Below are 27,830 nucleotides of genomic sequence, written 5' to 3' on the forward strand. Positions count from 1 at the left end.
CTTCCCTTATTAGTGTCTGAATCTTTTTCTGGCCTCAGTTTCCTCATCTCTCAGAAAGTCCATTACAGTTGTCCTGGGGAAGAGATGGGGTCAAGAATTTGTAAAGATTCCCTGCTGGATCTTATGTTCAGGCAATAGCAAGAACTACTGATGTAGTAGTCATTCATGTCTCAGAGACATCTACACATGTTTGTCTTTCTACCTGGGGTCTTCATAGACAGATCTTTTCATATCTGGCTGCTTTTCATTCGAAGCCTCTGAATATTTGATCACAGGTGATTAGATTCTAAATCCATGCATCCCTGGGGTTCCTGTGGCTGGGCAGGCTTTGGGGATGGGTCTCACCTTTTCAGTTCCCATATATTATAGGTGCGTTCTCAAAATCCTTTAGGAAGATTCATAAAATGTACGGCCCGAGGCAGGCAAGATGGTAAAAGAGCAGGTAGAAGAAGAAAGAAGAAACAGCTTAGGTCAGGCACACAGAAGTCTCCTGGAAAAAGCAGCAATGCCGGCTCTTTTCATCCTTTCCCACCATCAGGATCATGGTCAAGGTTACAGAGGGGGCTCCCAGGCAGAAATCAAGTTGCCTCCCCCACCAACCCCATGCTTATGTTGGAGAATAGCTCTTCAGTCATTTGGGTACAAAAGTCCATTTATATCAATAAAACAGTCCTGTAAGCACAATGCAAATTTCATTACTGGTACACCAGGCTAGATGAAATGCCTCGGTGAGTCCTTAAGGAGAGCACCATCATTACGCCTGATTTGTGACTTTATAGCCATGGAGCATCGGGGTAAGGAGTCAGATTGGTTTTTTTACAACATTAGCACAGTGAAAGGAAAACCCAGACCTCGCAGAACACATTATTGCTTTTTTATGCAAAACATAATATGTAAAGAAAGCTTTGATCTGCAGGAGCCATGAATCTGAAGTGAAATAAACTCTGCACCCTGTCAGGAGAGCTCAGGGTTAAGGAGTCCTTCCCCCCTACCCCCACCCCCACCCCTTACCTCAGCTCAGGGAGGAAAGGGTTGCTGACACCAAAGGGAGACACAGCCTGCAAACAGTTGACTTCATTTGCTTTCCCCCCATGCAATTCTCCAAGCTTTGTTTGTTTGCTTTTAATTCTAAGTATTCACTTGAAATTACCCTAGGAAAAGGCTGTGTGATGAGGGACTGACCTGGTTTTAAGAAGCTTAGATACCTAGCTAAGCTTGTTTTGTAAAAGGAAGTGTCTTGGCCTCTAGATTAAGAAAAAGAGAGACGAAACCAAAACAAAAAACTCAACTATTTTAGAAAAGCAAGATTTACTGTGGGCGTCATAGCCAAGGTATAGGAAGCCTTTAGTAAGGGACGGAACAGGGTTTTTGATGAGCCCTAAATTGTACTCTGGCTCCATTTCTTTCTGAGCTGATGATGACTTTAGACAAGTTAGTTATCTTTTTAAATCTCAGGCTTTCTTATTTACAGATGGGGGTGGGTGGGTGGGTTGTAATCCAGTATTCAGTGTATCTCTTGGTGGCATTATCATACAGGTACTGTTCAATAGGAGAGAGAGGTGTGGACCTTTGTTCTTGTGCTATCAGTGGGTCATAGGGTAAGATCCTTGCCTAGCATCACTGGAATGAGAATATATTCTGGATCTTCTTCAAAGTGGGTGGGTGTTTTTAGGTGGGCTGATGAACTTCCACAGAGTACCTGGGCTCCAGTGGGAGGCAGAGTTCTGCAGCTGAGTGTTGTTTATGGTAAGGAATCTTTCTTCTCCAAATCTTTCCTCTCTCTTTTGGTGCAGATCCACAATCTTGGCTGCACTCTCAAATCAGAGAGGAATTTTAAAACATCAAGATGCATCTCTAGGTTAGTTCTTTGAAAGTGAGTGTGGGTAACTGTGGCTGGAGAACACAGGTGAATCTGGAGAACACCTCATGAATCTCAGGGTGGGCTCCTCACGCAAGACTATGGGTAGTCGGCTGGGAATGCTCTGGGTTCCTCCAGCTGGAAGTTAGACCTGGCTGCTCTCCACAGTCCCTCACTGGCGAGGTCCCAATGACACACGAGAAAGTCCTTGGGTTTCCAAAATGGGTTTATTGGCATGATGGATGGTGGATGGATCTGGATGCACCCCCCAAAAACCCAGGGCAGACCTGAGTTAAAGAGGGAGGGAAAGAGGGGGGAGGTGCTGGGGAGGAATGCTTAACTGGCTCCATCCTCTGGCCTTCAGGTATCTCATTAGTATGTAAATCTCTCTAGGGCCTGAGGCCTGTTAATCAAGCCCTCTACCTTTGCCCTATGTTACTGAAGGGTGCAGATTGAATGGAGATTAGACCTCATGTCAGGAGCCTAGGTTCTGGAGGCATGACCGAACAACTACAACCAAAGAACCAGGACACCCTTCCACAGCCTGACAAGTGAGATACTGCCAGCAGCATATGTAATGTTTCCAGTTAAGGCCAATGGGTACCTAGAGCAAAAGACTGGTCCTCATGCCAGCTTCTGCTTCCACATGCTGCTTAATTGAAGACACTTGCTTCTTTTTCCCCCAACACAAACCATGCCTAACAACAGACTGGTGACCAAGAAGGCTCACCCATGCCATCCAAAAGAGCTTCCATTGGTCTAATCCAATGCCATATACTCTTGGCTTCATCTTCATGATTGTCTTCTAACTCTCTCTGCTTCAGCTCCACTATACTTCCATTGTTCACACTAGGCTATTTCTCATCTTAGGAGCCTTCTGGCTGCTCTCTCTTTTAACTGGAAGTTTCTTGCCTTTGGCAGTAGAGTGGCAGTTTGTGTTACTATCCAGTCATCAGCTCAAATTGCCTCCTTTGGCTTTCCTTCTCTCTTCCTTCACTTCCAGGTACTTTCACTCATAAATGCTTATGTTTCCCCTGAGGGAACAGTTGCTCAGTGAAATCATTTGTATGTCTACTTCAGTGTACAAGGCTTGTGGTCTTTGTGCTCTGCATGATAGGCTAGCTCAGGGTGAGAGCCATGCTTCTCATGGGTCCTCATGAACAAAGACCAGGTGAGTACTCCATCCCATCACTTAGGCTGAGAGTAAAGCTAAGGCCTTTTGTTAATCCCCCACTTTGTCCACTGCAGTATTTCCCATTTCCTCTTCTGTTTATAGTTTTATGTGCATAGTAGGTATACATTGAAAGACTTGTTGGAGCTGCATTTTCAAACACCGAAGGAGGATGCCAAAACATGCTTAGGATCTTGACTCCCCCTTGCACAGAAGCAAACATTTCTTTTGGTTCCTCTTCCATTATCAGCAAGTGTGAGGGAAAAAATAACCAAAAATGTTTCAGTCATGAGCTGTTTACGTGCTCTGCTCCATTTCCTTCCTTGAGGGGGTTTATTAACTAAAATGGAAACTCTCTCTTTGGAAAGAATTTAATGCATTTTCAAAACACAGTGGACCTCAGCAGGAAGGTCAGCCAGAAGCAGGTCCTATCTCTTCTCTCTTTTGCTTGGCCCAAGGCCTTTCCCTCAGGCTCATGAACCAGGTACTCTCCAGAGTCTTGGGCCTGGATTAAAAGCTTGAGGCATCTTGGTCACAAATTAGAAAGACATAAAAATACAAGAGACTGAAAGAAAAACTTCAACCCTCAAATCTGGAAAAGGCTGCAGTAATGAAGGCAAAAGCCCAGCTGTGGGCTTCAGTGCAGCAGATATACAGAAACCAATAGCATCCCCTTTCCTGGACACACCCACCATACAGAAGCATCCTGAGCTCCAAACATTTCCTTTCTGGGTCTTGAGTTACTTATAAAATGAACTTTTCATCATTTTTCTTTTATAACCTTCAAAGATTCATCAGTGAGTTTATTTCCATCCCCATCCCGTGGTGGTTATTTGCATAGAGATAAGACCCAGAATATCTAGGTGATCTATTTACAATCAACTTTGAACTTACAGACTGGGCTCTGTTCCTGTATTCATCAGTGCTGAGACTGAGAGGAACATGCATAGTGATCTGAGTGCATTGGGTTCTTAGGCACCAGTGTCCTGGCAACACAGAGCAACACAGACAAGAAACTGAGAATCATTATGGGGAGATTCAACTCTCAACCCTGAGCAAATCTTTCCACTTGCTAGCAGCCATTTGGTCTATAAAATGAAGAAGTCAGAGGTATGTGCACCAGGGATTAGGTTTTGTTTTTTTTGTTGTTGTTGTTTTTGCTTTGTTTTGGTTTTTTTTCCTGGGCTTTATCATCAAGTGCAGGGAAAATTCTGGAGAGGAAGTTTCTGCCTTGAGCTGCTTATATGTGCTGCCGCATGTTTGTTTGCCTGACACTTGACATGCCATTCTCCAAACCCATTAGAGTTTTATGGTTAGTCACTTTCAGAGGCGAGAAAGAAGTTAATATGAATGTATATGGCTACATTGTGGGCAGCTTTTGGTAAGATTTCTTCTGAGTCTGGGACTAACTTTTGCTTAGACTCTTGCCTAAGAAAATGAAGGAACTGATAATAAAGAAAATGGAGTCATAAGCTTGGGAACCACTCCAGGCTTTACTTTCACCAGTGGGTACCCTCTCAGCACCATTTCTTCATCTGCTAGTCTATTACAGATGGATGGATGGATACCCTCCACAGAGGGTTGTAAGCCACTAAATTAAATAATATGTAGACAGCAGGGTGATATCACTCAATAGGAAACATGCAGGAAGTACCTGGTCCCTTACTCTCTCAAACTCAATCTTCCTTTCCTGTTGAGGCGACCACTGGATGTGACATTCCTTGATACTTTTTACATCTGTCTTAGAAACAAGAGTGACTTCCCTATTAGGCATAATTCTTTTAGCTTGACTTTTACTTGCCTCTCATGAACATTTACTTAGAGGAAGTATGAGGATGAAAGATTCTGGAGGCAGGACGGCTGCCCTAGGCCACAGTTGGCTGAGACCAGGGACAAGTTGATTGTGTTCTGTAGATCATTTGATGTTCTCACTTGGTTGTTTCTCTAAGCTATGGCCATTAGTTTAGACCTTTGTGTGAATAAAAAGAGGCTACTTTGACCTCTCTCTACTCATCTGGTTTCTGTTTGTGGAGACCATGGGTAGAAAGAGGAAGAGTAATTTACTCCCTGTTCCAGTAGCCTGCAGTCTGAGCTCCCACTCGGCTAGGTCTTGACTTGCTCCCCCAGCATCTGACTTTGAGAAAGACTTTCCATCTCTTTCCCGGTGAGCTTCAGGGGGAGCAGATGACATGACCTCATCCGTCACTTACTCCAGCATTTCATAACCCTCCTTGACATGCTCTCCTTCTGGAGCTAACCTACATTCTGCCACCACCATTTATTATGCCCATTCCCTCCAGGCATGTGGCACCAGCCTTATTCAAGGAAAGATGAATACCCTACTCATAATCAACCCCTCCTTTTACACAAAGTCACCCCTCTGCCTGCCATTGTTTGTTATTTAAAGAACCCTCTTACAATGTGACTTTTATTGGGTTATGTTTCCCAAGTGCAACTGAATCTCAAACTCATAGTTTGCCAGAATTTGAACTGTATGCTGGGCTTCTCTCTTTAGACAGTCTTATCTTTGCCTGGAGCATTGAGTAGTTAAAGAGGTGATCCAGTTTTTCTACTCTTAGGTCTGTTATAAGCAGGGGCAGGTACAAGCCTTGCAACCTACTAGAAATGGTTTTGATAGGCCCATGCCCGTGTTGCAGATGCAGGAAGTAGTCCTAGTTCTAACCAAATGATCAAACCTTATAAATACATGTGCTTTTCTGGAAGTTGCTGGGGACCAAACATCATCATGAACAGAGAAATACAGGGTTAATCTGGTGACCATCTCTGAGACAAGAGATATGCATTTAACCCAGTCTCAGCTTTTACTTTCACTCATGTACCTGTACATGTATCTGTACATGATACATGTATCAGACTCGCATCTTTTAGATTGGACTCTCCTGTCATTCCTTACAATGTCATTCAGGATAAGCTGTGCTACACTATAATAATGGCACTTCAGTGCCTTTAATGTGAGTAGTTGGGGGTGGAAGGCTCTGCTCACAGTAGGCACTCACAGCTGGGGTGATGACATGTACCATCCAAAGTGTTTTGGAGATGCTTATTTCCATGCTAGAAGGAAAGAAGGAAGAAAAATTGTGCATAGTTCCTTGAAGTGGAGTGATGCCAATTCTCACATTTCATGAGCCAAGACTAGTCACTGGGAAAAAACTAACTCCATCAGTAGCTGACACAGCTAGACCACCATGTATCTGCCAGCCAGGCAAGAATGATCTGGCAAACAGAACTTGGTAATTTTTTTTTTTTTTTAACATCACCAGCTCTCTTTTTCTTTCCAAATGGGCCAAAATAATTCTGTAAATCATCCATTAAAATGAGAAGACTACCCAAGCTTGTATTTTAATTTACTCTATTTAAATAGAGGAAACTCTGACCTAATGAAAGAAAGTGGTTTGCACAAGATCACACAGGGAATCAGTAACACAATTTTACAAGAAACTGGGTATCCCATTTTTTTTTCCCTATTTTACTCTTTTGGATCACAGTCTTTTGCAGGTAGAGTATTTTGCTAATTTATCTGTGTATTCATCTGGGATTCTAACTCAACAAAGTTAGTACTTTTCAGCATAAAGAGTGCTTTCATCTTAGATAGATCTGAGTCAAGCAGTGAAGATTTCTGTGCCCAGTCTCACAGTTTGAACCATGCAAAACTGACCATCTACCAATCATCTAATGCAACGTTAGGCATTAAACCTGGAAACACAGTGAGATGCTTACTTTGAACAACTAGCAATAGCTTTGCAAAGTTCATGGTATGAACTGTGTTGCTTTTACATTACCTCTTTAATTCTCATTAACTCTTTAATTTTCATAATAATTTTGTAATAAAAATGGGGCCACAGGACACAGGGAAAATATTGATAATTACAGAGGCAAAATAAAAATATCTAAAAGGGTAAATCTAGGAAATAAAGAATATTTTATATATTTTTTGCCATATTTATTTCTTAGGTAGAGGCTCTTATCATGCTGGTTACCTGCTTATACATTTTAGTCAATCTTCCATGATAATGATGTGTAGGACCTGTGAGCCGAGGGTTCTAGTCTGTCTAGTTACCATCATATCCACACACTCACCACTATGAAATGATCTAGCCATATCATGGATAGAGAGTATCAATAAAAATTCTCTGTTACTATAGGACCAAGTAGCCTGTATTTCGGGCACCAACTTTCTCACTGTGATGGTTAATCTTGGTTTTCAAGTTGACACACTGTGGGACAGGACACCTCAACTGAAGAATTACCTCCATCAGATTGGCCTATGTACCCATATTTAGGGGCATTTTGTTGATTGTTAATTTGATATAGGTGGTCCAAGCCCATTGTGAGTGCTACCCTCCCTAGGTAAATATTCCTGGAATGTATAAGAAAGGTGGCTGAACTTGAGTCTGAGAGTAAGCCATTATAAGCCATTAGTCAGTGTTCACCTCTGGTTTGTACTTCAGTTGCTATCTCTGGGTTTCTGTTTGAACTCCTATCCTGACTTCTGTCGGTAATTGACTATAACCTGTAAGTCAAGTAAACCCTCTCTTCCCTTCAGTGGGCTTTAGTTTTGATGTTTATCACAGCAACAGAAAACAAATTAGAATGGCCACTTTGCTTTGGAAACTACATTTAACACCCGACACCTCTTTTCCTGCATTTCTGTGGAATGTCTTTAACTCTGTTCACTGAATACCTTACTTTTATAGTTTATATATCTCTCTTGTCCTTGCCTTCACTTTTGCCCCACCCCCATGTCTCTTCTTTTCAGATCTTTGGTTTTTATGTGTTGTAATGGTAGATGTATATGAATACTCTCTCCAAAACTTCTATCTGTAGTGTGGCTTTAATTCTGAAATGAGAATGTACACCTCCGACGCAGAGCTGAGCCCAGTCTTTGACATGGTGTCATATAATCTCATTTAGCATTTCTACTCATTAGGGAACTGAAATTTCCTTTAATTATTTCATTCATCCAATTTTAATTTTGTAATTTTACTTTGCAATATAATAATTGGATTTACCATATCCAGAACCTTACTAAAAATTGATATAGCCCATAATGTGCTTTTTGGTCGGGGTTGCCTGTGACTTGCCATTGAAGCAGCAATATCATTAATTAGTAAATTTGTCACGTGTGTACTGAGTCTCCTCTGTAGCAAGCATTTGGCTAGCTATGGTAATGTAATGATTGGAAGACATGATGTCTTCCAGAAAAAAAAGCTTGCAGATTAGTAGGGCAGAAAGCTACAGAAACAGAACATCACCATGTTTAGGTAGCATGAATGGAGTTGGCCCTGTGCCCGAGGACAATGGGAACACAAAGCAAGATCTCAAAGTCAGCCTTTGTGATTTTAGAAGATAAATTCTGAGATAATGTTAGGGTTAAAGTATGAACCATTCTCCCTAAGGCTCCTGTGGGAAAGGCTTGGATCCCATGTTGTGCTGCTAGTAAGGTATTACAATTATGGTTGAGGTGTTAAAAGGGCACAGCTTTAAGGGAATCTTCTTGACCTGGTTTGTTTTCTGTCAATGTGATACAATAGATACAAGAACCTCATATAAGAAGATGCCCCCATCTGATTGGCCTGTGGGAAAAATCTATGGGACATTTTTTTGATTGATGATTAATGTGGGAGGACCCAGCCCACTCAGGGTGGTTCTGGGTTGTTAAAGAAACAAGGCTGAGCAATGATTGGGAAGCAAATGAGTAAGCAGTGTTCCCTCATGGCCTCTGCTTCAGTTCCTGACTCCCTGTTCCTGCAATGACTTCTTTCAGAGACAGAGTATGAGCTGAGAGTTGTGAGCTAAAGTAACCCCTTTCTTCCCCAAGTTGCTTTTGGTCATGGTGTTTATCACAGGAATCAAAGGCAAACCAGGGGGCTTGTCACAGAGCACCCCCTCCATCTCTCTTTTTCCCCTTTCTCTTTTCCCTTCTCTTTCTTTCTCTCACACTTCCCTTCTTTATCCTTCTTTGCCCTCTATCTCCTTATCTCTGTCTTTGTCTTTCTTCCTTTCTATTTCTCTCTTTCCATCCCCTCCATCCTTCCTGGCTGACAGGAATAACTTCGATTTATCACAGTGTTCTGCCTCAACACAGGCTCAGAAACAAGGGAGCTGAAACCTCTGAAACCTTGAACCCAAACCAACCTTTCCTCTTTTCAATTAATATCAGGTGTATTGTCACCATGACAAAAATGAAAAATACAGATGTTTCTGAGTTATCCATCTCCTATACTTATCCCCCTTTTTAGTCACTTTATAAGGACAACATGAATGAGTGGTCACTTCTGTGTTTGCTTTGCAGAAGATGCAGTGTGACATGAGGCTTTTGGAAAAGCATAGTAAAGAAAGAAAGATGGCTTCCAGTCATCAGCTAGGGAGATAAAGTCCTTTGGTTCAACAGGGAGAGGGAAACTTAGGAGGAAAGAACATGGTGAGCACTTACTTTGACTCATCTAATGAAACTTTGAACTTAAAAAGGAAATTAATATGGCCCGTCTTCATGAAATCTTCATTTCCTTGAGTTTAGTGAAAATGTTAGACTTTCTCCATGCATATGTGAGCTCCATAGACTTACAATTTACTTGGTTATGGTTAGGCAGGGTCACTCTGACACCTTCATTTCATTTCAAGCTGGAAATGTATCCTTCACATTTGGCAAAGGAGAATGCAGCAGCCTAGAGACATTCACATCTAGAGAGCCAGGTGAGGATTCTGTCAGCTTCTGTTGCCCTTCCTACAAATGTCCTTGCTTGCTCACCTCACCTCCAGGCTAATTCATCTCCTTCTGCAATATAGCTAACTCCTCTTTGTGTGACCTGGGTCTACCTGTAATTCACTGTCAGTCATTTCTCATGTCCTTGACCTTTTGTCTTCTTCCTTTGCTTCCTACAACTACACATTTATAATTCTACCATATTATTCTCTTTTGGACCCACCCTTTCCAGGCTTTGCTTTTAAGTTTATCCCACCACTTGGTTTACTCAATAGAACATGGGTGAGTTGAGATTTCCCTGAGTCCATTTTCTGTGTCCTTACCTCTCATGTCCTCCTCAGTGCACTGTAGTTGGATAGCCTAAAGTCTTGACTTCCTAGACCTCTGTGATTCAGTGATAGTGTTTGGCCACTCAGTGACATGGCAGTTAACCATTTCTGTTTTCTTCTGCATATTTCTTTGTTTGGCTTCCCATCAGCCTCTGCTCCTTCTCCTTCTCTTCTTTCTCCTCCTCTTTTTCTTCCTCCTCTTCCTTTTTGTCTTTCTCTTCCTCCTCTCTGTCTCTGTTTCTGTCTCTCTCTGTGTCTCTGACTGTCTCTCTGTCTGTCTCTGTCTCTCTGTCTCTCTTTCTTTCTACCTCACCCCACCCTCATCTGTCTTGGCTTTTTTTTTTATTTACTCAATTCCTCAATTTCTGTTCCTCAGAGTCCATTCTTCCCATCACATGTGTTATGTGGCTCTTTCCTTTTTCTGGACACAGCTTCCTCATGCCCATCAAATCAAGGTCTCCAGATCTCTACAGACAAGCCACTTTAGTCTTATTGCTCGATGTACTTCACAGATGTGAAGTGTGGTTTTACAAATATGTTCCCACAGGCACTAGAGTGCTTAGACCTATACTCTCCATTCCTGCCTTTCTCTGCCTTTCCCTGCTTCTTCTTCTTTTTATCTAGCTGATGCCTATTCATTCTACCTGACTCAGCTAAGGTGTTAGCACCTCACAAATGCCTCCATAAGTTTCTTGGGTTGAGGAGTTGAATAACTTTTGCCTTCCCACTTGTATTTCTACCCTGGTGATATGTCTATCTCTGACTACCACTTATGTTTTTACAGAATCTTGGCTAAACACCCCAGTATAAAAGTTAAACCATACCGAGTTGGTGTGTGGGTTCACTACTCTCTGGAGAATTGCTATGTAGTTAAGACAGGTGCTGATGGAAGGACAGGAGGTGGCTCATGTAGCACTTATGAGATGGTTGAGGGCATAGAATACCAAGATAAAGGACAATCCTGCAAGGGGTACAGAATTGAAAGGAAGCTTGGCATGCTGAACAAAATGGACGTATCCCTGAAGTCTGATGTGGTTTTGGAAAGTTGGACCTGCAGAGGAGATGAAGGAGAAGATTTTAAGATTCTGGTGATTTTGGAAGGAACAGATGGAGAGGGTCAGAAGGTACCCAGGGAGCCCTGGAGAGATTTGTAGCAACTGAGGTGAGAGATGATGGTTCCCAGCAGCTTCTAATTAAAAGTTTATTGATTTGAGCCAAGGTATTCATCAAAAGTGTGATACATAACAAGTGACAAAGACAGAGCTTGAAGTCACACTTAAATGTAGCTGCCCATCAGTGCTGTTTATGGGCTTTGTAACTAAGACACATGGACATCTCAGTGGAATTAATCAGCATGTGGGTTCCCCTCCACAGAGGCTATAGTGAAGTCGGCATGCATATTTGTGCTGTCTGCCTTCCCATATTTGGAATTTGCTTTTGCATCGGTTTTGAGTGACCACACTGACTGTGGGCTTTTGCCGACTTTAAGTGACAGAAGAGAACAGATGTCTCTGCTTTGCTTTTCTCAGTTTGCCTTGATCAGAAGCAATCAAGGCAATGGGGCTGCTGCTGGGCTCTGTGGGGAAATCAAGCTTCCGCTGGCCTTCGTGCTGCCTGAGCCCAGAAGCTGCTGCAATCCTGAAGGCGGTCTGCATCCCAGCTGGCCCAGATGCAACTTCCTAAGGCAGGCAATAAAGGCCGACACAGCAGGACAATTTACAAGTAAATTTGTCTGTTTCTGGAAGCACAGGAAAAGAGAGAGAACATATTTATATGAGAAATTATCTATTTCTGTGTTGTTTTTTTCCTTTCTTGAGCTCTGATCTTAAAAGGGTGGAGGACGCAGAGGAGGAATTGGAGGTGCACGAATGGGGAGTGGGGTTGATTAAAACAACACATGTATGCATATATGTGTGAAATTCTCGAACAATTAAAACAAGGGGAGGTGTTTTGATTTCTTTCTGTGTGGCTACTGGGCGTTTTATTTCTGGCTTTCATACCCTGGTAGGAGATGACTCTACTGCTTGGTAATCTGGTGCCAGGGAGCTTGAGGGAGGTTCTTCTTTAGCATAATATTCATATATTTGTTTATGTCCTCTACTCACTCCTTTGACGTCTCCTTTTGTTCCCTCATTCCCTAACTACCTGTGTGGACCAAGCAACCCACAACCCCACCCTCCAACCCCCATTCTCTATGTATAGCAATTTCTCTGTATGTTTTGCACGTTCCACCATAGCCCCAAACCCAAACTTTCTGGGGTCAATGTCACATATCATCTTTTATCATGGTGACAAGCTGTCTTCACAGAAACAATTGAAGGTAGGTAAGTAAGGTTTGTTCTGTCTCACGGTTTCAGAGAGATTTCAGGCCATCATGATCACTATGGGGGAGGTAGAGAGGAACAGTTCCATACATGGTGGGACTCTGACACAGCTACTTGCTCACATGCAATACACTAGGAAGCAGAGAAAGTTAGAAGGGAAGCGGAGCCCACTATATCTATCAAAATCTCGCCTTTAGTGACCTTCAGGCAGATTCCATTTCCTAATGGCCCCACAGCCCTCAGAAAGGCACCACAGGCAGAAGGCTAAGAGTTCAAAATATGAGCTTGTGGGAGATGTTTCAGACTCAAAACATAACAGCAACTTGGATGCAGTTCAGAAATGATTGGGCACGAACAGACTCTGGCAACAGTTTCTACAAAAGATCCAGGACTTGGCTGTTTTGGCTTTAGAGGGTGGAGTGACAGGATTTTCCATAACCTACATCATAGGGAAAATGGTCCCTTTGTTCAGCATCCTCAGATGTATGGATGATGGCCAATAGGAAGAACTTCTGATCTTGACTTTGAAGGAAAGTTGTAAGATCAGTCTGGTCTGCAGCTGCCCTGGTTCTTGGGCATTAAAGCAGAGAGATGTCTCTGGTGCCTCATCTGCCATGTGGAAATAGCCATGGTGCTTACCTTCTAAATTGCACTGAGCATTAGAATGGATAGTGAATGTTAAGGGCTTAACACTATGTCAGGATCCTGTAAATCAACAACAGATGCCATCAGAGATTACTGTCACCCCATGACACTCTATGGAGCTGTTGATACCCACTGCCAACACTGGAATTAACTGTGGAGAGTTTGTGGGGTAGAAGTCATTTGAATACTGGGAAGTGAATCCAAGAAAAGATGTTACTTCTGCCTTAAAGCCCAAGAGTCTGTGTTAGTAATGGGAATCTAACCATATCTTCTGATCTTATAGGAAAGAGATTTGGGGCAGCTGGGACTCAGAACAAGGACCCAGGAATAAAATGAATGACATGTGAAAATCTTTTGTCTTTTGATTCATTTTTTTCCGCTCAAGTTTGCAAAGCAAAGCTCTATAGGGCTTTGGGCTATTGAACTGTGTGTGCTTCTTGCTCTCTGGCCCCTTCTCCTGCTGGATCTGCAACACTGTCTTAAATGTTTTTGATTTCTTGATGAACCCAGGAGCTACTGCAATGCCCAACTTTAAGCTCCTTGGCCACATCCTCTCCTTTCTTCTAAAGGAACTGTGAGGCAGCAACCTCCGGTCAGGCGGCTGACATGAAAACCCCTGCATCAATCACTCTGGGGTCTGCTTAAAAGTTTTTTTTTTTACTCCATCTATGCACCTTGAACAATCACCCCAGCCTGGGAGGATGCATAATTGTTCATGCTTTGCAAATGAATAAACTCAGTCTTTGAGGCTGAGAGAAGGCTTAGCTGTTAAGAGCATTTACTGCTCTTTAGAGGACTGGGATTTGGTCCCTAGCTCACAAATGCTATAACACCAGCTCTAGGGGACAGTCACTTCTGGCCTCAGGCAATATAAGCACACACATAAGCATACACATGTGTAGACACACACAAGAATAAAAATAACATAAATCTTTGGTTGAGAAGTATACAAGTTTATTTACAATCATCATCATCATCAACAACAACAACTTTTAAGTGAGAATCCAAGATTCTAATAGGTCCTGGGTTGACTGTGTTCTGATAACTTGCCTCCCTTACCTCAAGTCAAAACTAAGCACTTTTTCATACTTGTTTCTGACAATAAAAGATGAGTGGACTATGAGGCCTGTGAGAGAATCCAAGCCTGGGCTTGGTTGAGAAATAGGCACAACCAGGACTAGAGCCAGGTTGAGATTAGGGGCACTTTAGTCAGTTTTCATTGATAAGAAAAAAATGGAAGCATTTTTGTTACGGATGTCAGATGCTTGCATTTGTGATCAGTGAAAAGTGAGAGGGAGCACTTGGTGAATGTGTCCAGACTTTGGGTAGATGCAATGACATTCTCCAAAGAACAGGAAGCCTGAGGAATGGCTGCAGCAGCACTGTATGTCTGAGTTCTGATCAAAGATGAAGACACCAGGCTAGCATGATGAAATAGCAGTGAGGCTTGTGGACCCTGTTCCTCAGCCCAAGAATACTCTCTTAGATGGCCACTTTATGTCTTGAAAGCCCCATGTGACCCCTGACTTCAAGCATGAATCTGGATTTTTCTTAGGCCTGTGTTTCTGGGGTTGCACACCACAAATGGAAAAGCAAACATCTGAGTTTGGATAAATTTGCACTACAGTTGACCCTTGGCCATAGCAGGACTAGGATGGATGGGTTCCTGTCTCTGTGTGGGACATTCCAAATATAAAAAGTCAGGAAATGTGCTATCCACACATGCCTGCTTCCATTGCAACTTGAAAAAAAACTCCACTGTCTAAATGGCAAAGTAGAAAAAGATCTTTTGAGGTTCACATTTTTTAAAAGTTTCAGGTTTTATAGACTCTAGGCATAGCTTGATCCAGGTGCTCAAAAATCATTCCCAGTATACTGTTCTCAAGTCTCTTCTTTGCAGACTTTTTATGATGGGAGAAGAGGAACACCAGGGACTGCAGACTGCTTTGCTTCTAGGGTCAGACACCTGGGGCAGAAGAGAATGGTCATGTTGCTCAATATACGCTTGAAAGGGCAGCTCCTAGGAGGGTTTTGATTAACTGGGTGATATGTCCATCTTTTAAAACATCCATAGTCTATCTCTGGCTCAGAAAGTATAATTTCTGGGTATCTCTGAGGTTGAAGGGTTGCAGCCACACACCCCACAAGAGAAGAACAATGCTCTATTGAATGTTTCCCTGGGAATTAAACTGGTTAGAGCAATGTGCCCCTGTATGTGGAATATGTATGAAGGAACATGACTACTGATCACTGGCTGCATGTTAATTCTGCTGCTGTTCTTTTTCTCACCTGTGAAAGATTCATTTGAGTGTGAAATAACATATTAACTATAAAATACATCTGGGCACTTTGTTTTTCTACTTGGACATCTATAAAATTCTACTGGTTAGGTAGGATATAAAAATGGAAATTTAATTCTTGACATTTGGGAGTCTAAGTTCAATATCATAGTGCCATCAGATTCCGCATTAGTGAGGGTTAGTTTTAGTTCATAGGTAGATCATTCTAGCTGGGTCCTCATTTGATAGATGAGCGCTCTGGTCATTTCAGCCTCTTATACCAGTGGTTGTCAACCTTCCTAATGCTGTGAGCCTTTAGTATAGTTTCTCACATTGTGGTGACCCCAACCATAAAATTATTTGTGTTTAACAACTGAAATTTTGCTGTTATGAATTGAATCATACTGTAAATATCTGATATGCAGGATATCTGATAATGCGACCCCCAAAGGGGTTGAGACCCATATGTTGAGAACACACTGTCCTATATTGATTTTTGTCTCATTCATGAGGACCCAACCTCATGCTATTCACTTTTCAAAGCTTCACCTATCATTACACTGATGGCAATATTTCATTCTTTGAATTATGGGGCATGGAAACATTCAGCATGTAGAACACATAGTAAATATTGGAGGAATGCTCGTTTTTATTCCTGGTATTTTCTTCCTAGAATTCATTCTTTATATTCATTCAATACATTTATTAATGTAGTACTTCTGGCCTTTCCATAATAGATTGTTAGTTTAAGAAATGAATTGCTTGTTTTTAGCTCAATCTCTTAATGTATATGTTATAAACCTGAGAATATCATAGAATGTATTTTGATCCTATTTACTCCCACTCCTCACCTAGCTTCTCTTAGCTTTATCCCTACCCTCTAACCACTCCTGATTTTGTGTCTTAAAAATAACCCTAAAGAGTTCAATTTGTGCTTCCTGTATACTCATGCCTGTAGGACCATCCACTGGGGCATGGTTGGAACCTTTAAAGAGAACTGCTTCTCCCTCCACAGAAGACATTTACTGCCAATAGCTCCTCATTAGAAGTGTGGGCTCATGAGATCCTCCTTTGTGCTAGAATGTTGGCTGGTTTGATGTTGTGTAGGCATGCTGGTCTTGTGAGTTCTTGAGTGCAGTCGTTCTGGGATATTCAGAAGACACTGTCTGAACATCTTCCTCTTCTGACTTCTACCTCTATAAGTCTTTCCATACTTTCTGTGATGTCCTGTGAGCTGTGGGTGGGATATAATATGAAGTCCCATCTGCTACTGAGTACTCTGCTGGTGCTTATGCCTTTATTTTTCAGGACAGGAATTCTGTAATTCTATACCAAAAAAAATTGTATAGAAATTGGATAATTGCATAGAAAGAAGATGGATGCATGAACTTTCTTCTTTTATTTCTTAAAACTTTCATTTAAAAAATTTCGTACATATAAAATATAAATATATAAATATAAATAATAAATATATAAATAATATATAAATTAAATAAATAAATATATAAATGTATAAATATATAAATATATAAATACATAAACATATAAACATATAAATGTATAAATATACAAATATATAAATGTATGAATATATAAATAAATATATAAATATAAAAAAATTTTCATAAAAAATCATTAAAGACAGGAACAACAACCAAATACCTACTAAAGGAAACAAAAAGACCACCCACACACACACAGACACCCCACAAAACAAAAAACAAAAAAGAAAAACCAAAACAGTAAAAAAAAACAAAAAAAAAACCAAAAAACCCAACCAGCATCAAGTCAAGTTAGTTTTGTGTTAGTCAGTCATTCCTGGGCATAAGGCCGGCACTGGAGGTTGACAGTTATACTCAGTGATATCAATTAAGGAAAACTAAGTTTCCCTTTCCCAGCAGAATCAAATAGATCTTTGGTTAGGCATGGGAATCCATGACCATGTCTCCTTCTCTGTGCTGGGATTTTGTCTGGCCAAGCTGTGCACTGGCTGTCATGTGGGTGCTGTGACAGCACTCTTATTGTGTGTGGAAGACATTGCTTCCTTGGAGTTATCCACAACCTCTGAGTCTTATAATACTTCTACTTCCCCTTCCACATACATCCCAGAGCCTTGGGAGGAGGGGTGTGATACAGATATGCCATTCAGGACGGAGTATTCCAAAATTCTCTCTAAACACTAAGACCATCCTTAGGAACCCTACCTGCTTGCAGATATTACTCGGTCTATTATTAGCTTTTATGAAAAAAAAAAAAAAAAAAAAAAAAAAAAAAAGAAGGTGACACTGTGGCCAATATCTAGTTTATTACTTTTTGATTTAAGATTTTTTTTTCTGGAATTGATTGGCAAATAAAAGAACTATTTATCAGCCCACTTCTTAAAATTTGGCTTTCTAACACTAATAATTATGAGTAATCATTAATAATTGCTATTATTCTGTATCCCAGTTTTTCTCAAAGATTGATTTCTTCAAATATCTCCATCAGGGTCATATATGGTGTTGAGGTCTTTAAAATGCAGATTCTGGACATCTTTCTAGGTTTAGTATTTTTGAGGAAAATTGGAGGAAGAAGCTTAAAAATATTCATTTTTGACACTCGAGTGGTTTTTAAGGGAAATGGAGTTTGGAAGTCGTTGCATTTTCTAACTCTCACTTGACTTCTAAAAGATCCACTATTTTCCCATTTTAAATGTAAAAACTTCAAGTTAAAGAAGAAAATTAGTCATTAGATACTCAAGACCATGCAACCTGTATCCAGCAGAATCATGACATCTGAATATTCTCTTTAAGCTTGTGGCCTGAGCTCCCTATACTTAAGGCTTTTAAATGCCTTTAGGATTGAGAAATGATTCTGAGGCTTAGACATATAAAATTGTTTCTGAACTCACACTGATTATGATATAATTGGGGATGGTAGAGCCAAATATATGGAAAGGGAGAAAAGAATTCTGGATGCAGGAATATAAATGAAAAACATATATTCCTGTCATTTGCTAAAGTTCAGTAGGGAACCACTGACAGAGATACACGTGGCACCCTAATAGTGTGTTACAGTGTGGAGGACAGAGAGTGTAAGCAAATGAAGTTTTGCAGAGAAGATTAGTGGGGTGAGGGGCTGGAAAATGGCCACAAGGAAACAGGGTAAAGGGCTTTGGATAAATTGACCTAACAAAACTGGGTGCCTAGAAATATACTTAGACTCATCCCCTACCTAGACTCATAGACAGTTCCGTATAATATGTAACAATGTGTCAATGTGTCCAAGAATAGCTACGAATGCAGCCCAACCAAAAAGGGGAAACAGATATTTCTACAAGTTAGTTGTAACTCAATTGCAAAGTTCTCAAGTGTGAATTTTATAGATGAAATATCATGTTGCAATATCAAAAGGTTGGAGCTGCTTGCTGGTGAGTGATAGAGGGTAAGAGGCCTGATTAAAGGGTAGAGGATACTTCCCGGGCAGAGATTTTAAAAGGAAGTATACACAGGTAGGACCAGCAGCAAACTCAAAAGGCAGAGAAAAGAGAGATGGCTCATCACTTAAGAATACCGGCTGCCCATCTCAAGGTTAAGCACCAATCTCTGACACTATTAATGATACTTGAGTATGCTTGCAGACAGGAGACTAGCATAATTGTCCTCTGAGAGGCTCCACCTAGCAGCTGACTGAAACAGATGTAAAGACCCACAGCCAAACATTGGATGGAGCTCTGGGGGTCTTATGGAAGAGTTGGGGGAAGAATCCTGAGTGAACTGGAGGAGATAAGAACTTCACAAGAAGACCAACGGAGTCAATTAACCTGGACCTTCGGAGAAGCTAAGAGACTGAACCACCTACCAAAGAGCATACACATGCTGGACCTACCCCTGCCTACCCATCACTCACTCACATATGTAGCAGATGTTCAGCTCAGTCTTCATGCAGGTCTCTCAACAACTGGAGTGGGGCTGTCCTAATCTGTTGCCTGCTTGTGGATCCTGTTTCCCTAACTGGACTACCTTGTCTGACCTCAATGTGAGAGGATGTTTCTAGTCTTGCAGAGACTTGATGTGCCAGGATGAGGGGATACCCAGAGGGGTGGGGCTTCTTCTACACTCAGAAAAGACAGGGTTGGGGAGATGGGGAGATTGGGGAGGGATTGTGTGATGAGGGGGAATCAAGGAGGGAGGGCAGGGATTGGAATGTAAAGTGAATAAATAAATTAATGGGAAAAAAACCAACCAAACCAACCACTGGCAGCTCTTCAAGAAGGCCCAGATTAGAACCCCAGAATCTGTATGACCTCTCACTACTGTCTTTAACTCCATCATCAGAGGATCCAACACCTTTTGGCTGGTGCAGGCACTCCACACATGTGTTGTGTAAATGAGCATACAGGCGAAACACCCATACATAGAAAAATTTTAAAATATTTTTAACCACATAAACAATTTTTTCAGGTTCTAAGCCACAGACAAGGGACATATGCCAGAAGATACAGGACTTTAGAGGAAGAAGTGATTTTTTGGGATAAAGGAAAGAGAAGTCTAGGTTAAGAAAAAGCAGCTGGGATTTTAGATCAATAATTCAGAATAGGTAAGATCTTATCATCAAGAGGCACTGGAGATTATTTTGGCCTCAAGACAGAGGCAGAGGTAGGCAACTACAAGCAAGCTTTACAACCCTGCAGCCCTGCACATCAGTCACACAGCTGGCAGGCTGTAATGACTTGGGCCTGGCTTATTAAGCACACTTGAAAATTGGGTGAATTGCTTGATTTGGTAAAAAATTACATGGTCCATTTAATCAGGCCTCCTTTAAGGAAGAAATGTCATTAAACACCACTTAATTATCTGCCCCTGCAGCCTGACTGGGTGAAAATTATATCCTTGACAAACTACAAAACATTTTTAAGGTCAAATATGAAGAATAAAAATACTACTGGATGCCCTCAGGTAATAGGCCCATAAAAGGCTGTCTCATTTTCATTCATTGAAAAGATTCATGTTGGATCACAGCTAATCAGAACTTGATGGTCCTTCTGTGGAACATTATCCTAAGACAGGAAATTTTGGAAGATAAAATAAGCAGGAAAAGAGACACGCACACATTCAATAGTACACCGATTTGTCAATGTAGGGATAGACACATGCTCAATAATCCACTTCTCAGAGATGTAGAGATTTGTAATAGGAAGAAATAAATGCCCACTTGCTCTGTTAGCCACAGATAGTGTGGGATGTTGGAGTGGTCCGCACTTTGGCCATACACAGGACACAGAGTTCAAATAGAGAACATGAAGCAGGCAGACAGATACTTTCATTTATAATTCCATGTCACACATTGAGAAAAAAATCTCTAACCGATGCTTCAATTTTTACACAAAAAGATGTACAGTATGTATAGGGTGATGAGTCTTTATGTATGAAAATCACTCAACAATCAGCACTACCACATCAAGCATCAACTGTCTTTAAAGTTAAGGTCCCATCATGTTCTGCTTCTTTGGCTGTAGCATCTGTGTTTCTGACTATTCTTATCAGAGGCTGACTTTCCCAGTACTTTTTGGGAATGCCACTATTCACTGTGAATTCTCTGTGCCCATATTCTTTCATTCTTTAGTTTGTGAGATTTACCTGTGTTGTATGGACCTTGTTCATGGTTACTGCTGTAGATTAAGTCCAGTGGATGAATAAACCTTGACTTATTTCCATATTTTTGGGTTCATATTGAAGTGGTATTTTGATTAAAGTTATTAGGGATAATGGTGCTATTAATATGCCTTTTTTATAGTGCATTTGCCAGATAATTTGTATGGTTACAAGATTCCCATGGCTTAATGCAAGCACTTATTCAGTGTATGCCTGAATCTATTTCCTTGAAATACAAACATATGTAAAAAGATCAACATACTAAAAAGGATAGCTTAGGCATTCTTCAAACTCACTATGTACCTTAGGATGACCTTGAAGTTCTGAGTTTTCTGTCATCACTTCCCAGGTGCTGGAATGAAAGCCCGGTTTGTGAAGTGATGATACTTCATCCCAGGTCTTTGTGCATGTTAGGCACAAAATGTACAATTGATAGCAATGTATATGTATTTGTATAACATATATGTGTATAATCTTTTTTATTTCTCTTCAGACCATCAACACAAGGAATTCAAAGACTAGCTTATGTTCTACCAGGATGAATGGAAATGCCATTGATAAGAGAAATCTCTTTATATATTTTAAACAAAGCTACATAATGAGAAAGACTGCTAACCAAGACCAAGGGAGTTAAGAACTTAGCTGTTCTTTTGTTTTTCAAAGAAACTATTGCCAATGTTTTATCCTCTCTCCCATCCTTCTATAGTGTAGGTGAAGTTGATATTTGGTTTTTGTTAGAAATCATATCAAAGGCAGAGTCTACTTAACCTACATTGGGATGCTGACATGGTATCCCCTTAAAAGATAAAATGCTCTAATTGCAATCAGCAAAATCAAGCCATAATTAAATGCTTGCAAATTGTAGTTAGTGGAAAAAGAAGTATTTCCTATCTCACCTGGTCAAGTCATTACTTTTCCATCTCACTTCTTTGTCCCAAAAGAGTCTATATTAGGCATTTTCCCATTTCACTTTAATTTTTAGTGTGGAGTAGATATATGTTCTTTTAAGTGTTTAAGGTAAACTTTATTCAAAAGATAGGAAATGTGATTTCTACAGTTTCTCAGTTTAAAAAATTGACTACAGTTTGAACTATGTGCTCAGGATATTTGATTCTCCAATCATGTGTCAAATATTAGAAAAATAGGGCATGTATGGTAAGGTTGTTCTGTTAGACCTGCTCTCAAATGAACTCAGGGATATCATAAAACAGATTCCAACCATTATGTCATATTTGAGGCCAGTCCCTTTCTCTATTAAAACTGACATTTTCCCTCTGTGTACTGGTTGTATATGGCTGAGTAGTTCTATGCTTTCTCTGGAACTGTGACTCTTATGAAATGAAGTCTTTTGGCAAAGCTATTTTTAGCTCGTGCTTGCATTATTTTCAAATTCTGGGAATAATTTAAAATGGGATGGAAGGGTGAAGCAATTGACAATTTTTACATTGATTTCATATCCCCCTCTATTGGGTGCTTACAGATCTAGCATTTCTTGCACTAGAGATGAAAGATATTGCCCTACTCTACCCACACCAAGGGTGGCCCCTGATGTGTCATAGTTCTTGAGCGGCTTAAAGAAGTGAATGGTCCTATGCTTTAGGTCTACAGATTACAAGAGGCTTCTGTGTTTAAAGTCTCTCATGCTCCCACCTAAGCATTAGTGCCTTTGTGTGGTCCAGTGGATGAACATGCCATGACTTCTTTATAGGTCTGTTGATTCACATGTAAATAGTATTTTACTAAGAGTTCTTAGGGATAATAGCACTCTGAATGTGTCTTTTGTTGAGTGTCTTTGCCACAGCATCTATCTGACTGCAAGATTCCTTCAGCTTAATGCAAGCATTTTTTTCAGAGTACGCCTGAATCCATTGCCTCAAGATATGAACATATGCATAGAGTAAGGATACAGTTTGCTATATAGCTGTCAATCCTGGGTCTCAGAACAAATGTACACACAACATAATCTCTTAGTCCTTCCTACTGAGAATTATAGCTCAGTGTTGCATCATGAACTGGCACACTCAGTGCTATTTTGGTCAGCATAAGAAGTAATGGATGAACATCTCTTTCCTGGGAGTTCACACTGGGCACGTGGAGACAAAGAGAATGACACAAGTGTAGGAGGAAAACCTGCCCCAGATAACAGGGAAGTTTGCTTGCATTCTGTATAAAAGCTTGTTAGCTGTCAACTTGCATTTTACTCATTGGTTAAAGAAGTCTAATGAGGAAGTGTGGCCAGCATTATTTTGTGGAAGACAAATGGGAAAATGACACACAACTGCAGCCTGGATTCCCCCACCCCCCAAACCCATTTTTTTTTTCTCAGTTTCTAAATGGGGATGATGTCAGGTGTGATGTGGGGAAGAAATCTCGTGGGGGGGAGGGAGTCCGGAGGCGGAGGGTCCTACATTCACATAGCCTCTGTGGGCTGGCGGCTGCGGCTGCGGCTGCGGCTGCGGTTCGGTTCGAGGTTCCAAAGGCTGGAAACCTGGCGGCAGATCAGGTGACACGTGGAGTTTCCCAAAACTTTTATTGCTCATGGCATGGCAGGTGGGTGTAGATGATGAACGGGCCCCCCCCCCCACCCCCCGAAAACCAGGCTCACCTGGCCTTTTATAGGGAGGGGGAAGAGGGGCGGGAGTAACTTAATTAGCTACGCCCCTGGCCTTTAGATAACTCACTACTATTTAAATCTCTGGAGGTGGAGACTTGTTAATCACGCCTTCTATGTGCCTGAAGGGCACAGGTTAAATGGAGTTACCTTGTCCAAGACCCAACAGTGTGAGTAATCTGGGATGTTCCTGTGTGTTTTCATCAGGGCCCTGTTACTTATCTATGATGTCATGCAGAAAATTTCAGGCGATCATCAAGTTCTAGACAGAGAGAAAGATTGTCGCTCAGAAAATAAAGCCACAAGAATGGCAAGATGCCAGTCTTCACTGGATATCTATGTGCGCTTCTATTTTCCCATGCATCCTAAAGATACTTTTGTCAATAAAACTAGTTCTCACTGGTTATGTGTATGAAAATGTGATATTAACATGTTCATAGGTTATTCCTGAGAAGCATCCTCTGGAACTGGGTAGATCTTTTTCTTTTCTTGTGGCCCTCCTTAGAAGCCATGGTGTTCTAAGCACAACATAAAAGCAACCTGTGACTCTGGATAGCATTGAGAAGAGCATCACTAAGAAGTTCCTGGAAAGCTCTTATATGTATTAATTCAACATACACATACAATATTTCATCTCTCTCTCCCCTCTCTCGTTCTCTCCCTCCATTCATCTATCTATCTATCTATCTATCTATCTATCTATCTATCTATCTATCAATCATCTATCTATCTCTATCATCATAATTTATTTATCATCTATCACATTTCTATCATCTCTTTATTGTCTATTTCTCCTTCTATATCTATCAAATTCCCTTTATCCTGAAATGAAGACATTTTGCTTTTGTATCTGGAAGTGAGTACCAATGATATTTAGAGTCTTTTGCTAACGATTTTAAATGATGGAGTGGAAAACAGGCACCTCCACAGGTCTACAATTTTTGTATATCACACAGAATCTTATCTATGACTCCTTTAAAAAGTACCTGGATCTTAACACATACCTCAAATGAAAAACAATGCAATAAGATGTATTAATACATGAAACAAAGGATGATAAGCAAGCATTAGAGAACATATTTGGGGATATGATGGCAGCCAATAACTTGTATGAGGTTAAAGTACACACCTTAGATATTACAATTTTTTTGTGAGTTTAGTGGCAGTGGCAGTAAGCACTTTATTTTAGATGCTAGGGTCCCATGTTTGGTTGTCACCTGCTGGCTTTGAAGAAACAGTTCACAGTTCCCCTGTTCCAGTGAAAGCTGCCTCTAGATGATGCCATTCTTCATTGCTTTGACCCAAAAAACTTTAAGTTCCATTGGAAACCAAGAAAGAGCTAAAGAAGGGTCTATTTAAAATAGGCCTTTCCAACGTCCTTTTACCCCTTCTTTAGTTTGTGTGTGTGTGTGTGTGTGTGTGTGTGTGTGTGTGTGTGTGTGACTATCACATTTCCTGCAGGATCAGTGTGGGGGTGGGGAGGTGGAGGAGGTCATGAGGTTCAGAAGTTAGAACATGGCATATTTGAGAAAGCAGATACTTGCAAGGTTCACAGCCCCACCTCCCCCAAATCCAAAATCATAGCAAACAAGTCCTAAGGGAGAAGACTCCAAGGAACTCTGATTCCAAAAGATTTTTCCTCAGGTTTGTGGATCTACCTGTAGATTGTGTAGAGAGCTTGAGGCCTGGATCTCTGGAATTCACCTGTGTTGACAAGGGATTTTCAGTGATACAGCTGGCTCGGGGGTCATGCCTGATTCTGCCAGTATGCTCACTCATACCCCTGGTAATCATAATAACATCTGGTTTACCATGTTGGATTTCCATCATTATCTTGTCACATCACGTTACCTTTTTGGCACGAGTAGAGATGTGTGTTTTGTCTCCCCAGGAAATATCTCATAGAATACCCTGCCAGAGCTGAGACTGATTTTGAATCTACTGACTTTATATGACTTCCATGTGCAAGAAGATCTTCCATATGGGAGAAAGAGAGGAGGAGGGGAGAAGGAGGAGCGCAGAAGGAGGAGGGGGAAAGAAGGATAGGAAAAGTATTCATTCATCTTTGCTTAGCAGAAGCTTTGGGTTAGAAAGAGAGGGGACATTTCTGTGCATTCTTTTTTAATATGCAGAATCTCATACAGATTTTATCGTTGGTGTCTAACTGAGGAGTTCAATGACAAGAAGGTCCTTCTGGAAAGAGGCTGATAGTCAATTATTTTACTTCCAAGTCTGTGACCTTTCATACATGCCACTCTGTCTCCTCCTCATTACTTCTTACTTCAAGAACAGGCTTCCATCACAGAGTACCCACACTATCTCCATCAGTTTGAATGGAGTTTGAACATAAGGTATGAGAAGTGGAAAGCTGATAATACTTTATATTTTTTTATACTTTTAATAAAGCTGATAATACTTTTAATACTTTATATTAAACAATCTTTTTAAAAATGTTTTCTTCTTAAGCCTGGGTCCACTAAGTATTCTGTGCCTTTCTCTGCTAAAGCATCTGTCTTTCATCTTGAACACTAGTTGCCCTTTATCTTGTAAATAGTTCATCTACAATGTAACGTCTACTCTGTATTTCCTGAAATAGCCAGGATTTTAAAACAGATTCTGACAGATTGGTCAGATTCATTCTGAGAAATGAAATTCAATTAGATTCTAGATGAATAGTCATTAAGTAAAAATCTCTTCTCAGAAGAGATTCAGCTAGATGCTCTTGCACCTGAATCCCATGTTGGGCAGGCATTAGCCACAACATCTTAAGTAACTGGTCATTATTGAGATTCTTCATCTGGTTGAAATCCCTGGTCAAGGAACAGTGCTGAGATGTAAATGCTCTGACCTGATCATTTCCTCTTGCATGCCTATGATAAGGAACCATGGCTTGTTGAGATCTGCCTGAAGGATAACTTCCAACTCTTTAAGGAAGGAAGCAAGTAGTGTCTCAGAACTCTTACATCCTGAGTGCAACAGACACTGCCAACAGTGTATGAAAAAGTAGAAAATAAACAGAGGTATGCAAAAATTGTCTCTGTCATCTAAGAAGATGCTCACATCTTGAGGAAGAATATTATCAAGAAATGGTAAGTAGTTGCCTCCATATTGACCTAGAGATTCTAAGTACAAGATGTTCCATATGTGGGTGAGAATAGAGCCTTTTCTGATGATGCACAATAAATATATCTTAATAAATGCTTAGAGTATAAGATAGAAATAGTAGTACTCACATGACTTAATGACATGATGACAACTTAGCAGAGATAAGAGTTAAAAAATAAACAAAAAGAGAATGCTGAACTGTGCTCATAGTAATTTGGAGTCTACTTTGTCAAATAACAACTAATTTAGATTGGGCTAAAGGTTACCCAAGACTTGAGGGTTTGTTAAGCAGAAGAGAGAACATTAAAGAAAAAAGGTTAATATAAAAGAGAAACATTATTAAAAAGAAAATCAAGCTTCCAGTATATGTGAAATGACATTTGCAAGCATTTGCTATGTTGGTAATTAAAAAACAAAAACAAAAACAAAAAACCCTTCTGGTTTTATTATGTCAGATCTTAAAAGTTCTGTGGAAAAACAGTCTGCAGGTAAAAGCAATACTTTTTTTCCTTTTCCTTTAAAAACACAGTGACTCACATGAAGCTTTTTGCCAACTCGCATCTGTTTTCCTGTGTTCTCAGAAGTGCAGTCTGTGTTTCCTGGATTCTAAATGTAACTTCACTAACTTCAGCTCTTTCCCTTGGGCATTCTCAACTAATGAAGTTTTACCCGAGTTGTCGTATACTAGTGAATGTAGCCATTGGAAAATTAGCAGAAAGACAACCTGGGGCCTTTTAGGAGTAATTAATGTGTATGGAATCATAGTCGAATCTAATTGCTGGTTATAAACTGTAGTCTTGCTATGTAGTTTCTGGGATGCTGTGGGCTTGGTCTGGGTGCTGGGGAAGGGCAGAGAAAGAATTACTGTTCATTAATAATCCCATTATACAGACAACCTCATGCCGGCCTTGTTGACTCATTGTCTTGATGCCATGTGGAAGCCTGCTTTGAACTTACACAGATGATTTATTTTGGCTGAGTTAACATGAGCAAAGTTGCAATGCCTAATGACTAAGTATTCATGGATGGCTATAAATTACTCTCCTTCTTTGCTCTAGATAATAACACATTATTTTTCAACATGCCTGAGTGTGAATGATGAAGGACAGTTGCTTCTTTAATCTCCAGTGCATCTCACCATGGAGAGGGTT

At 40.6% G+C, this 27,830-nt stretch overlaps 1 pseudogene; it reads right to left on the reverse strand.

The window, feature by feature from the left end:
• Positions 1-23,503, reverse strand: part of LOC117718977 (proliferation-associated protein 2G4 pseudogene) — a 30,693-nt pseudogene extending 7,190 nt beyond the window's left edge.
• Positions 23,504-27,830: the final 4,327 nt, after the last annotated feature.

Source organism: Arvicanthis niloticus, chromosome 13 (genome assembly GCF_011762505.2).
Source record: "Arvicanthis niloticus isolate mArvNil1 chromosome 13, mArvNil1.pat.X, whole genome shotgun sequence".
Taxonomy (NCBI): domain Eukaryota; kingdom Metazoa; phylum Chordata; class Mammalia; order Rodentia; family Muridae; genus Arvicanthis; species Arvicanthis niloticus.